This window comes from Phragmites australis, chromosome 5, assembly GCF_958298935.1.
Source record: "Phragmites australis chromosome 5, lpPhrAust1.1, whole genome shotgun sequence".
Lineage (NCBI taxonomy): Eukaryota > Viridiplantae > Streptophyta > Magnoliopsida > Poales > Poaceae > Phragmites > Phragmites australis.
The window spans coordinates 46,239,858-46,253,821 of NC_084925.1; the positions used below are offsets into that span (position 1 = coordinate 46,239,858).

The window sequence follows — 13,964 nt, forward strand, 5'->3', positions numbered from 1 at the left end:
TGCACGACACCTCGGCGCAAGCAACTGAATTGCCGCAAATTTGTTTGATGGGTACTTGTACGACGTTGTTGCATTGCGATTTGCGACACAGAGGTTGATGGCGAGACATTGCACGCACGGATAGCTGTTGTCTGCTAGCTGATATCTACAGACTAGAGCCTAAAGTGACTGAGGGGATTCAGTACAGCGTCAAGATCATTTGCAGTGTTGCTAATTATGCATGTTTTCAAACTCCTCTGGAGCCTTTGCCAGATGTGTGCTTTCCATTCTGTATGTATTTGTAGAACAGCACAACAGAAGCAGCAGAAGTGACGGATTGATTGCGCCGGACGAGTAGCATTAAGAATGCCCCAGAGATTAAAAATCGATGCATGGTCCATGCAGCTAAATGTATGTGTACTAGACTCCAGGTTGTGCAGTTGTACCAAAGTAACCACACCCATCAATCCATGCATCAACCAAGTCTGATCCAGCTGCTCGCCTTAAGTGACTTGATAGAATCAGTTAGAATCTTCGTCTCATTATTTGCACTTCTTTCTACAGTCTGTCTGTCAGTCAATAGAGAGATGGAACCTTCGCCCTCAGCTAGTTTTTTTCGAGAACATCACCCCTCGAGTAGTAACAGCTTGTCCACCGGCCGGCGAGGTAGGTCGATCAGCCGGTCTGGTCAAAACCTAGCTTGGGTAGCGGACGTCAACAGGGGCGAAGTAGTATGGAGCATGCAGTAAGTAGCACTGATCGAAGAAAAATGGTCTCAGTTGTGTCCGGTTGCCTTACTCTTTTAATCTAATTTGGGAGCTATCAAATAGACGGTTACATATAATATATCATTGAAAAATGAAAATTTAATCGATATTCTATGCACCTTTTAGTTACATCATGGATCCACCCTTTGACTGCAGTTACTGATCGAAGTTTCCATGGATCTATCTATCAGTCCGAGGATGCTTTGCGAGATGTAGTCGACCCGTTTCACCGGCTATTTAAGGCCGGCCATACCGCCGCGCTGGTGGTACAGACTGCAGAGCGGTAAGGTGCAGTCTCCGGCGGCGAATTCTTGCATGGGTCGGTTGGTTGGATGCATTCCACCACACCCACCGGCAGCGGAGTAATTGGGGTCACCGGCGACCTCAGGAGGCACACGGCACACACTGTACTCCGCAGGCCGGACTAGATAATCTAGCAAATCATTTCATCGATCAGGTCCGGCCTTCTTTTCCCAGTTGAGGAGATGGGGGGAGTTGGCCCAGCACGTGAAAGTTTCAGTCCAGATGGATGCATGCAAGGATTTTTTTTATTTAAAACGGCCGTATATATTTACAATTTTTGGATTTAAAAAATAAAAAAAATTGTACTAAGCCCTCCTTGGATCAATCACCCATGGCGGCCCGTTCTTTCAGCCTGCTCTTTATTTTCTGAGATAAATACATAGCAAGTCTTCTCTTTATTTTCTGAGATAAATATAGATCAAGCTACTTTACTTTAGTTCTAAATTTTAGCCGCTAAAATGGCGTTTGGTTTGAGATCAAGCTAAAATTTGACCAACCAAAAATTTTAGCGGACGATTTGACCGTTCAAGATTCCAGAAATGCTATAAATTTTTTTTAGCCGTATCTCTGTATTACTATCAAGAATATATGCTCTACGTTGAACAGGAAAGGAACCTGGACTGTTATGGTTTCTTGTAAGTTTCAGATCTTTGATCACTTTATGAGAGAAAATTCTTGTCTAAAATTAGTATATTTGTTAGTTTGAACTTTGTTGTTAGTCTTGTATTGTCTGGAGTTTGTCAACTGAAAGATGGATGTGAAGACTCTAAAAGTTGTTACTGCAAGTCCTCTCAACCTCTGATTTTGCTCAAATGGTATCAAATTGTGTTCTTGTTGTGGATGTCTGTTAGAATATGTGTCGAATATGTGTACATTGTAGGTTACAGATAGACTTGAGTTGTAATTGAGTGGGACTAGGATTAGAGTTGTAGTTGAACTCTTAATTCCGGACCTTTAAATAGAAGGCACCACCGTTGTAACTAAGGGTAAGACGAAACAGTTGGGGAGGAGCGTCCGTAGTCATGCCCCGAGGATGTAGACTTTGGTCGAACCTCGTTAAAAAAAAATACCGTGTCTTGTGTGTTGATCTTGTGTTTGGCTTGATGATCCTGGTGATACTTCCGCTAAAATCCTAACAAGTGGTACCAGAGTCATGAAGAAAGATCAAGGGAAGGCACAAGGATATGTTACACACCGCGCAAGGCTTGCACGGGTCTGGGGAAGGACGACGCAAGGTGGAGCATGGTGGCGATCGACGACTCGATCGGTGGATTCGGACACTTCGAGCGTGGCGGCTTGAACCGTCCGATGGGCTGCATCAACGGGGATTCGTCCAGACATGGAGATCAGGTTGATAGCGGCTGGGGGCTGCTGTTCGATAGGGGTCGGTCAGATGTGACGGCTAGTTTTGACGGTGCGGCTGGAAGACGTTGCGGACAAGGCGGCAGCTTCGACTCACGGTCTGATTGACGAGAGGTCAATCTAGATCAGAGCAGCTGTTGTTTGCTTAAGGTGGAGCAGCGATAGCGGTGACGAAAGCACACGGTGGACTTCAGAGGTTGTAAAGGCGTTCGGGAGGCGCGATGTGATCGGTTTGGACTCGTGCGTGGCGTTGGCGTGTTGGCTGCGGTGACTTATGTGGTGGCGTGTGTCGGCCAGGAGATAGCGCATGCGTGCTGACAGAGCCGGGACGCATGTTGCAATCGTGCGGGGCAACGGCTTGGTGACGAGGCCGTATGTGGTCATCGCGAGCGAAGTTGCCAAGGTGATGTGCAGCCATACGAATTCATGGCTTGGCGTTCTGGTGGTGTCGCGCACAGAGTTTGGAAGCGCTTGGTGTTGTCCTTGTGGAATCGGTTTCGGTCTGCTGGGCGTGCAGGCTGAGGAGACCCGGCTCAGCACGGCAGAGGAGACCCTAGTGCATGGGACACAAGCGGAGCGTGGAAGTGAGTCGCACTCGGTTCGGTCAGGAGGCGGCGATGGTCTCGGTCCTGCTGTTGGACGGCTGGTCTGGGCGCACGGTCTTGCAGGTGAGGCTCATCTGATGGCAAGGTGCGTGGGCCAAAGTATGACATGATGGCTACTTGATTAAAAGAATCATGCATGCATGCATGTGCCATGCAAGATTGGTATTAAAAAAAAGGCGTCAGGCTGCATGCATGCAAGTAAGGATGCATGCGACTCGTTTTTATGCGGCTGCATGCGTGATTGGGTGCAAGACATGCACACTACTTGGATTAAAAAAAATCCACATGCATGCGTGATTGGGTGCATAGGAGACATGCACACTACTTGGATTAAAAAATTCACATGCATGCGTGATTGGCTTTGGAGGCATCGGACGCATGTGGGACCGGCTCGGACGCGTGCAGCTGGCAGGCCGTGTGCGGTTTGGAGATCTTGCTGGTTGTGTGCGTGCTTTGCTGCTTTAGGGCTCGGAACGTGGTTGTTGGCTGCTATTCGTGATGGACACGGGACCAGGCGGCCAAGTCGTGAGCCCGGGTGAAGTGTGCACGTACATGAGTTGGACTCGGACAGGACGTGATGGCGCACAGGTTCTCCATGTTGCAGTAGGACTCAGTGTTGGACTCGGATTTTTTTGCTCTCGAGGGGCTATAAATACGAGCAGGCGCAGCAATAGAACAGAACGCAGAGCAATCGAAGAGAAGTTCACAGAGGGATTGCAGATCATTGCAATCAAGCTGTTCGTGAACCCTTTTTTTTTGCGATTGATGGTGAACAGCGGGCGACGATCGAGCGGGTCGACTTCGTCGTGTGCAAGCGGCATGGTTGTCGACGGGGCTTGAGAGCGGCGGATCGTGCACAAGCGGTGTACGAGGCGGGCGTACGCGCGGTTCGACGTGTGTGTGGTAGTACGTCCACGTGGGGCACACGTACGAGCGTGCGGAGGCGCGTTCAGCACACGTGAGGTACACGTGAGCAGGATTCGGCGGTCTGCGGCAACAGGCAGATGGTGTCGATGGCGTCCAAATTCGAGTTGATGAGATTTGACGGGACTGGCAACTTCGAGCTTTGACAGACAAGGGTCAAGGACTTGCTGGCGCAACAGGAGATCCTGAAGGCTCTTAGCGACAAGAAGTTAGTGACGTTAGATGATGACAAGTGGGAAGAGATGCAAGCACAAGTGGCGGCAACAATAAGGTTGTGTCTCTCCGATCAGATCGTGTACCATGTCATGGATGAAACATCACCTAAGAAGATTTGGGATAAATTAGATGATCAATTCATGTCCAAGACATTGACTCGGAAGCTGTATCTAAAGCAAAAACTATATGGGCTGAAGATGAAGGAGGGGTCAGATCTTGCTGAGCACGTAAACGTCTTTAATCAAGTTATCGCTGATCTTATGAAGGTGGAGGTGACAATTGATGATGAAGACAAAGCGATTATTCTTCTGTGTTCCTTGCCAAGGTCTTATGAGCACTTGGTCACAACACTGACGTATGGTAAAGAGGCAGTCAAAGTGGATGATATTCTTGCGGCGTTGTTTGCTCATGAACAAAGGAGGAAGAACAATGCTGGTGAGAGTTCATCTGGAGATGTTTTTTTCGTCAAAGGTGATCGAGGCAGGGAGACTAACAAGAAGAAGAAGAAGAAGAAGAAGGGGCCACAGTGCTATAAATGCAAGGATTGGGAACATGTAAGGAAAGATTGTCCAGAACTGAAGAAGGGTATGGCAAATATTATGATTTTCAAGAAAGATGACTCGGATAGCGATGGTGATCTTCTTGTGCTATCAAGTGAAAAGTCTTGTGGTGAAGCGTGGCTGTTAGATTCGGCGAGTTCATATCATGCAACATCAAACAAGGAGTGGTTCTCTTCATACTCTGAAGGTGATTTTGGTCTTGCTCGCTTGGGAGATGACACGGGTTACCGTGTTATGGGAGTCGGCAATATCAAACTGAAGATGTATGATGGACAAGAAGTGCTACTTGAGGGTGTGCGGCATGTGCCAGGACTTAGGAAGAATCTAATATCACTTGGATTTCTGCATGGAAAAAGTTGGCTATATCAGGCGATGTCAGATAAGAAGACCTTGAATGTGATGCATGATAGCAAGACTGTGATGATAGGTGAGAAAACGGGAGGTCATCAGTACAAGCTGAAAGGTGAAGTCATGGAGGTGGGAGCTACAAATTTTGCGGAATACGTTCCTGGCGGCGAGGCATCCTTGTCTAACTATTCAGGACGAGCAGCGGAGATAGACGGCTCAAGTCTAGGTACACGGAGGTTCACACATGACGGGCTCAAGTTGGCGTGCATATTCGTCAAGGTGGAGTTTGTTGGAATATGTGTCGAATATGTGTACATGATAGGTTACAGATAAATTTGAGTTGTAATTGGGTGGGACTATGATTAGAGTTGTAGTTGAACTCCTAATTCCGGGCCTTTAAATAGAAGACATCACCATTGTAATCAAAGGTAAGACGAAACAGTTGGGGAGGAACGCCCGTAGTTATACTCCAAGGATATAGGCTTTGGCCGAATCTCAGGATCATCAAGCCAAACAGATGTCAAATTTATTATGCTCTTTTCCAATTTCAAGGTTCGATCAAGCGCTAGAGCATGCTACAAGATGTTCTCAAGGATTTGGCCTGAGCGTTCTCATCACCTGTTCTTATCATTTGAAATTTGAACCATCCAGGCAGGAAGTATATCCTTAAATTTATCTTATTTTTTTTAGGAAATTCAACCGACATATTTTTCTCAATTATTCATCCAATGTAACTTAATTTTGTTAAATTCGTAGATGGTAAATGATGAAGATGCTGAGACACATCAAAGGCTTCTTCCTCCAGTAGAAAGAGTTAAATTAAGGCAACCCCAACCTAATTCTTGTATTCCAGCTGCAATGGACAAAGTTGTTAAGGTGGATTCAGGGCATCATTTTCTTCTGAAGACCTGCAACCATTACAGAAACCATATATCCAGCACGAAACCTCAAAAGGTCCAGCTGAAGGCAATAAAGATGACACTTCAGCTATTAGAAGTTCGTTTGAAGATAGTAACACACTGGGAAATGAAGGAAATACAGACAGAAATACTGAGAAATGTGATTCAGGTACTTGTCATGAAAAACGGCTTATTATTCCTGTAAAAGAAAACACCTGTTTTATTCTTTGTTTAGCCGGCGAGATTGGGCTCCACTGACCAATTTCTTGCAAAAATTCAGATAATAGTGCAGGTGTCAATTAATCGGGCTGTGACTTGCCATCTGCTACTCCCCTTGCGACTGAAACACCTACAGAAATGTCATTGCCTGATGCCAGCAGGGGCGGAACCAGCCTTGGACCAAGCCCCAGGCTGGCCTATTAAGATTTGGATTGGGCTTAAAAAAATCCACTGTTTTGTACCGTAATTATCTCTGAAATTTGAGTCCAAACCCCAGGCTCAAGCCCAGCTTGCCTGGGGCCTGGTTCCGCCCCTGCCTGATGCAATTGTTGTAACAATTGTTCAAGACAAGGCTGAATGCATGACAAATATTGAACAGATAACTTCTCAGCAAGTTCAAGCACCAGAGGATCCTTCTGAGTTGACGAGCCTGTCACCTGCCGTTAACTTGAAAGGATCGGGGAACTTGCTAAAGCAAACTCCTGTTAAAGTAAGCTCTAATGCCAGATCAGGTGGAAAACTAGGCCCTCAGCAGGTGGGGAAGCATTGTTTTAGCACCTCCTAAGAAGACTGCTGTGTCTAAGGAGCCACGTAATAGTTACACTCCTAACTTCCGACGACCTCTCTTGAGTAAGCGGATGACAATTTGGTTTTATGCCAGTACCAGAAGTGATTCAGATGAGAAGCAACTCATTTTGGGTGAAATGGTCAGTAACATGGATGTGCCCTTGTCTCTCACAGAGGCACTTTCTTTAGGACTTAATCCAAGGTCAGATTGGATGATGATGGTATATGCATTCAATTTCTTAAGACAGTGTTTGCTATAACGTGGACCAAAAGGCACTCAGGAAGTCGCACAAAATTTTGAGAAGGTTATGAGGCTTGTTTGTCAATATTTGGATTATCCCCATCACAAAGTGGCACAGGCTGGTCTCTCATCACTAGCCGAGATCATGCCGGCTTTCAAGAAGCCTTTTGAACACTATCTCGACAAAACACTGCCCCACTGCCCTATATTTTCTCTCGGTTAAATGATCCGAAGGAATCAATCAATCAGCAATGCTCGGCAATTTTGAAACTTGCAAGTGAAATTTATTCCATTGATTATGTCTTACCTGCCTTACTTCGTTCACTAGAAGAGCCGAAATCTCCCAAATAAAAAATGGCAGTTCTCGAGTTTGCAAATGCCTCTTTTGTAAAATGCAGTCAATTCTGAAAGCTATTCTAGCAGCAGTTTCCTTAAGCCATGGCTTGGAAAGCTTGCCCTTTTGTTTAAGAATAAAAACAGCAAATTGAAGGAGGTTGCAGTGGTCGGTTTCTCATCAGTTTATTCGCATTACGATCCTGCATCAATGTTAAGCTTTTTGGTTAGCTTGTCAATGGAAGAACAAAAGCGACTAAGACGGGCAATGAACCAATTAATCCCTACAATAGAATGTGACTTAGAAGAGTTCTTGCAGCAAAGGAGACATCAGCAAAATCACCATCTTTTGATCCCTTTACTGCTAAATCACCGCTGCATCCTGCCTATCAGTCTGCTAAATCACCGCTGCATCCTGCATGTCAGTCTGCTAGATCACCGCTGCATCCTGCATATCAGTCTGGTAAATCACCACTGCATCCTGCATATCAGTCTGGTAAATCACCACTGCATCCTGCATATCAGTCTGCTAGATCACCGCTGAATCCTGCATATCAGTCTAATTCTGTTAAGGCTTCAGTTCTGCACTCCAGTGTCTCCCAAATATATCTTTGGAAGTCCAGGAGCACCGGACTGGGAAGATCGAGTCTGAATCTTGTAGTGAATCTTATGGCCACAAGAAGTCTAGTACCATGAGGTCGAAGAATGGTCTCCCGAGAAGATTTGACTATATTGTGATATAAGAGAACACAGGTCAGAATGCAAGCTGGGACACTGGGAATATGAGAAACTAAGTTAAAATGTGATTTGATTTTTTTTATGAGTGATTGATATTGTCATTTATTTGGTTTGATGATCTTCAATTTTGTATGAGTTTTGATATGATTTGAATTGATTTGAGATTTTATTTGAGTATAATAATTACGGATTAATTGAAATTGGAGTTAGAGATATGTGTTTGCTTGTCTCATAGTATACAGGTGATGAATACAACTTGACAGTCAACGGCGGGATGATCGGAGTCAAGTGGAGTACTTGATGCCAGACGATTAAGGAGGCCGGGCGGAGTCAGGAGTGATCTTAGCTGAACACGTGGAGGTCAAGTAAAGCATTAAAGGCAGATGAAGATGGCGTGCTGACAAAGTTAAGCGAAGGGGATGACAGTGCAAATGACAAGGCGACCCGAGGGATCGTGAGCGGAAGAGACTTACCGGCAGTCAGGATCGTATGACGGAGTACACGCGTCGACATCGAAACGCTTGCTTAAGGTGTAAGCAAGGCGGTGAGTCACGCTTTGAGAAGCGTGCAGGCGCTTTCGCGGTTTGACCTCAAAACCATGGGAGGACTGGAGGAGTATGTGGCACCATCGTGAAGTTTGCGTCGAGGCGAAGCTAAGTCGTAAAGACGCCACGGCCGTCCAATGAATGAAAAAGAAAATAGATCAAAATACCCTCGGTATTAGGTAGGAGTGCATTATAAGAGGGGTATTTTGGTGAAAAGCTAAAAAATTTAAGGGTCAAGTTTTCTATACCTATAAATAGAGGAGTAGGGCTAGAGAGAGCTTTGAACCAGCCACTTGAGCCCCCTTTGCCATCCATTTGAGAGCCTTATGGCTAAGGTTTTAGAGGAGAGAAGGATGAGTGCTTAGTCTATGTAATAGGTGAGAGTTTTGAGAGATAAATCTTTGTAATCCGTTTAAAATAGGGCTGACATCTTTGAGTAATTTAGTTTATATTTTTACATATGTTTGAATTTTCCTCCTTCTAGTTTCCCTTGCAAGTTCGCAAGTTTTTCGGTTTTTGATTTTGATTTTCGTTTTGGTTTTAGGGCTGAAATTTCAGTACCTTGTGAGATCATTCTTCTAGTTGCTAGAGGCATAAAAACTCACATACAAGTGTATGCTCATGGGTCTTGAGTACCATTGCCTCTAGATCATCAACTTGGAGAGCTTCCTTATCCGAAGATCTTTTCTTTGAGCTGCAGTTTTTTACTTTTGTAGGGTTATTTTTCTTGATGCTAGTGACTTAAACACTCATATACTCATGTATTTGAGCGGGTCTTAAGTCCCCTTGCCACTAGACTATCATCTTAGAGGATAAACTTGTCCGGTGTCTATCTTATCTAGTTTCTTTGAAAGTTACAAGTTTTTATGCATAAAGATATATGGAATGGTTTTGAATGGAACTTATGGTTCATATTCCATCTATGGAGTCATGTTGTCATAGAAGTAGTCTTCTTACTTTGTCTCTCTAATTCTTTTGTTCTGCTTGAGCGTTTTGAGTGGGTTGGATGAGAAATAGAAAAAATCATCTATTTCAAAAGAAATTTATTGATATGTTTATTTACCCCTTCTAATCGTTATTCTGGCTCCTACAGAATATGAAAAGATTTGATGAACCAAATGCAAATGAGCTGAGCTTAAATATTAGAAATAATGAAGTCATGAGGAATAACCGCCAGGATCATGAGGTAAGCATTTCCCAGTTTTATCGAAAATAGCATTTCCCAGATATGTCATCAGATTTCTAACAATTTGACTAACCTGCTGATGTTTTGTTTGATCAATGATCATCATCTTTTAGCTTGTTCTCATTTCTGCAACACTTAGCATAGTGCGAGTGTCTTTTGATGTTTCTTTTACATAGTTAGATAACAGATTTCACTTGTATTAACAGGAGGCAGTGAGTCAACTAGAAGAAGTTTCTCAGACAAACGGGCACTGTGTGTCCACCAAGGTAAGATTAGACTGCTCTATTCTTGTTTCGTATTATGTTGTATCACCTTAATACTAATTTTTAAGGGCTGCAACCTCATCTTGCACTCACTAGCGTATCAATTCGTGCGACTGCACATACTAGAATTTTAACTTACGGCTGAATTATAGATATTTATGTTAATAATGGTTGTATGCTAAGATACGTCAACTATTTATATTTAAATATTAGAATGTAAAATATAAATGTCATTTTTTTTTTCATAATATTGGAATATGCTTATTATTTGTGAATAGATCTAATTTATAATTTTTATTTTATGTGTTATGAAAATTGATTTTTATTTGTTTCTTAATTTTTTGAAATTATTATTATTATTAATGTCATCACCGTATCTCATATTATTATTTTTAATTACATTATAAATTCTTTGATATTATTTTTATGTGATAATCTGTAATTTGTTTGGGTTCTGTTGTTTTAATTTTGTAATATTTAATTATAATTGATTTATAAAAGTGTGTTCATTGCTAACGTAACTAAGTTAAAATTTGCTAACGTAATCTTGTTGAACAAATGATATCTACAACAAAAAGGGAAGGAAATGCAAGATAAGAAGTAGTTATGGGGTTGAACTCTATGATTTGTTTTTTAATCTTCTATGTTGTTTCGTATGATTATTGATCTATGGTTACCGTTAGTCAATCAATTAATTTGATAGCTGGATGTTTTACTTTTTTATGAGAATTTTTAAAATTAATATGAATGCAACAAAAGGAACCTCCAATTAATAAATATAAGATTCCATTTCAGAGTTTACAACAAATGTCCTCTTCACTTCTTGAGATGCTTGACGATCCAGATGAGTCCATCAGAGAGCTTGCGCTTTCTCTATTGGTTGAAATCCTTGAAAAGCAAGTGTTTCTGAAATTCCTTAAAAGTGGGTACTTGTTTCCTGCATGTGCCATTATTTAATGTAATGTAATATACTAATCTTCCATGAAAACGACCTCTGCCTTGCCCTTTGCGTCCAGAGAAAGGCACTGGAGAACTGTATCGAGACTCTCATAGTTAAATTACTGCATGTAACCAAAGACGCTGCCTTGAAGGTACTACACTGACAGTGTTCTTTTCAGCTCGCATTTGCTGAGGCAACCATAAAGTTGTCCTCTCAAGCCTTTTTGTTATTGTGACTGCAGGTTGTAAGTGAGGCCCATATCTGCTTGACAACTGTGGTTACTCAATTTGATCCGCTGAGATGCCTTGCGGTATGCTTGTTTTGTATTTTGTTAGAGTGATAGTTACGGATACCGTTTGAACTGAAGCCGAGGGATAGATTCCTTGAACAATTTGTTGCTTCTCTTTTTCCCCCCTTCAACTATCTTTTTTTTTTTAAAAAAAGTAATCTTGTCTTTCTCGAGTAAATACACAAGCAGTTGCTTCTCAGTTGGCCTGCCAGGATGAGAGAATTCTTATTATCAGCATCAATAGTTTGAGCAAGGTAATCAACCCTCCGAGTTCCATTGTGCTAATCTTGCTGCATGTGTACGACTCATTGTCTTACTTTGACCTGTGTTATTAGCTAGGTGAGGCGTACAGCTAGAGTTTGTTTCCCATATTGCTAATTTTCTTTCTTCCTTTTTTTGCAGCTTGTGATTTGATTGTCACCGGAAAACCTCATGGATCGTTTATCAACATTTCTTCCTGCACTTCTGGATGCTTTCGAAAACCATAGCTCATACGTCCACAAGGTTAATTCACTCCCACTTCATTTTACAGATGTCGTCTTTTAAGACCACTCACTATCTTTTTGGAAACTTAGTTCTTATTTTTCATATCCTCCAAATTACTTACAGTAAAAGGTCATAGGAACAATTTGAGGTCAATTATTTAGGTCATACAGGATTAATATCTACAAGTTGCACTAGGAATCAACCTGAAAAACTTATAAATTTGTCAAATTACGTCTCTCCAAGGAAAGGTCTAGGGGTAAGCAGACCTTTGAACTATGTTGGCGAAGCTTCACATAAGAATTACAATTACAACCTTGAGCATCTCTCGGTAACCTTGTCGCATATTCATTGTGTTCAGAGAACAGAAATTCAGAAGCATTTCTTAACCGCACATGTTTGGCCTGTCCCCTTCAGTTAGCCGGGCCATATCACTCTTAACGGAACGCAGGTCAGACCATGAGTAACTTTATTTGGATCCGGTCAATATGGAAGTTACGTAACATTTGCATTTCAGGGACCAATTGATTGGTGGACCCTGATTCTTTCATCTATTCAGTGCGCATCCTGATACCACCTCCTCCATATGCATGCTCACTTAGCATATACATGTCTAAATCCATCAAGAAAAGGCAAGAAACTACCATCAGCTGGGAACCGCACTTAGACCATCTTCAACAATATTTCATTCGTTTCGTTCCCTTTTCGATTACTTTTTCCGTTCTTAATCTCTTTATTTTCTCTCATGTCCAACAAATTATCTTCGAAGGGAACCGTGAATAGAAAGAAGAGAATCATATCCTGAAAGGAATGAACTTGAGAATCCCTTCGTGACAGGAATCGTGAAAAAAACCGTTAGAATGTTGAAGAGAACGAAATCCCTTTTCGATGGTATTTTTTTTCCGAAGGAAAACAGTTAGGCATGGTCTTACATCAAAGAAAGTTACTCGTAGAAACTGTTGCAGCATGTACTTGCCAGATCACATTCATTCGAGAATTTTCCTAGTTTAAAATCTGATGGCGACAACCGTTTCTTCTGTGCCGCACCTTGGCTGCAGGCTATTATAGTTTGCTTGGTGGACACATACCTCAAGCTCGGGCCAGCTTGGCTACGCCACCAGGCTGTCGCAGGCAAGATTCATTGCAGTGGACGGCTGATGCAGGCCGGCAGAAGCAGAGGCAGAGGCAGGAGGGACGTCGATGTTTCGAGGCAAGGACAGTGTACCACTCACCCTCCCTTTACGCCCATGGCTGCACCAGAACAGAAAGAAGGGCACTCTTCTTGGCTCCCAATTTATGAGGATAGATTGTGGCAATAATTACCAGTGTCCGGAAATATGTAGGCAGTGCAGGGTACTATGAGGTACATATAGTAATGTTTGCGTTTCGTTTTTCCTCCCCCATCCCTGTTGTAATTTAAAAGGGTAATAAAGGCTGTGCAGCGTTCAGATCCCGAAATTTCCAGCGTGTCCAGTCGCTCCTTTGCTCGTACTGCATCTGCATGTGCTCCATACCTCCTTGCTGATGCTTGTTTAATCTGCTTGCTGAAGGTGTCCGTAATCCCCTTCATCTGGCAGTCCACTCACAAACAGACCCTTATCTAAAGCAACTGAATTTGCCTCGTCTGAGTTAGAGCATCTCCGGTAGTGGAGGTAGCTAGTGCTACAGTACCCCGCAAAGTACAGTACCCCGCAAAGTACTGTAAAACTGGAAATTGGTTTCCAGCAGATTCTCTGTCCGGTGTTACAGTACCACATAGTACTGCTACAGTGTTGCGGAGAGAGTATGGAACTGTAATTTTGCCAGGGCACTGTAGCAGCACGCAATATTGTAGCAGTAGTATTTACAGTAGGTTCGAAGGGAGAAAAATATTGTAGCAACACTGTTTATAGAGGCTGACAGTGGGTTTAGAGGGAGAAAAAGAGTGGTAAAAGGTAAGAAATAGGGTAGCTGTTGGAGTTGAAAAAAATAAAAGTTGCTATAATAATAATAGGAGATACTATAATAATATTTTTAAGATAAAAATTTAAGGTAGCTACTAAAAATAACCTTACGTATCAGTCTATTCCTTTTTTTTTACAGTGAACTACCTGGGTCGATAAACAGATAAAAGAAGAGTATTACATGGCAGAACTGTTTCGTTTTCTTATTTTTATGATGAGTGGCAACTGTTTGGCCCATGGTAATTATATGCTGT

General features: G+C 42.7%; 1 pseudogene; it reads left to right on the forward strand.

The window, feature by feature from the left end:
* Nucleotides 1–2,718: 2,718 nt before the first annotated feature.
* LOC133918137 (CLIP-associated protein-like) lies at nucleotides 2,719–13,327 on the forward strand (annotated as a pseudogene).
* Nucleotides 13,328–13,964: the final 637 nt, after the last annotated feature.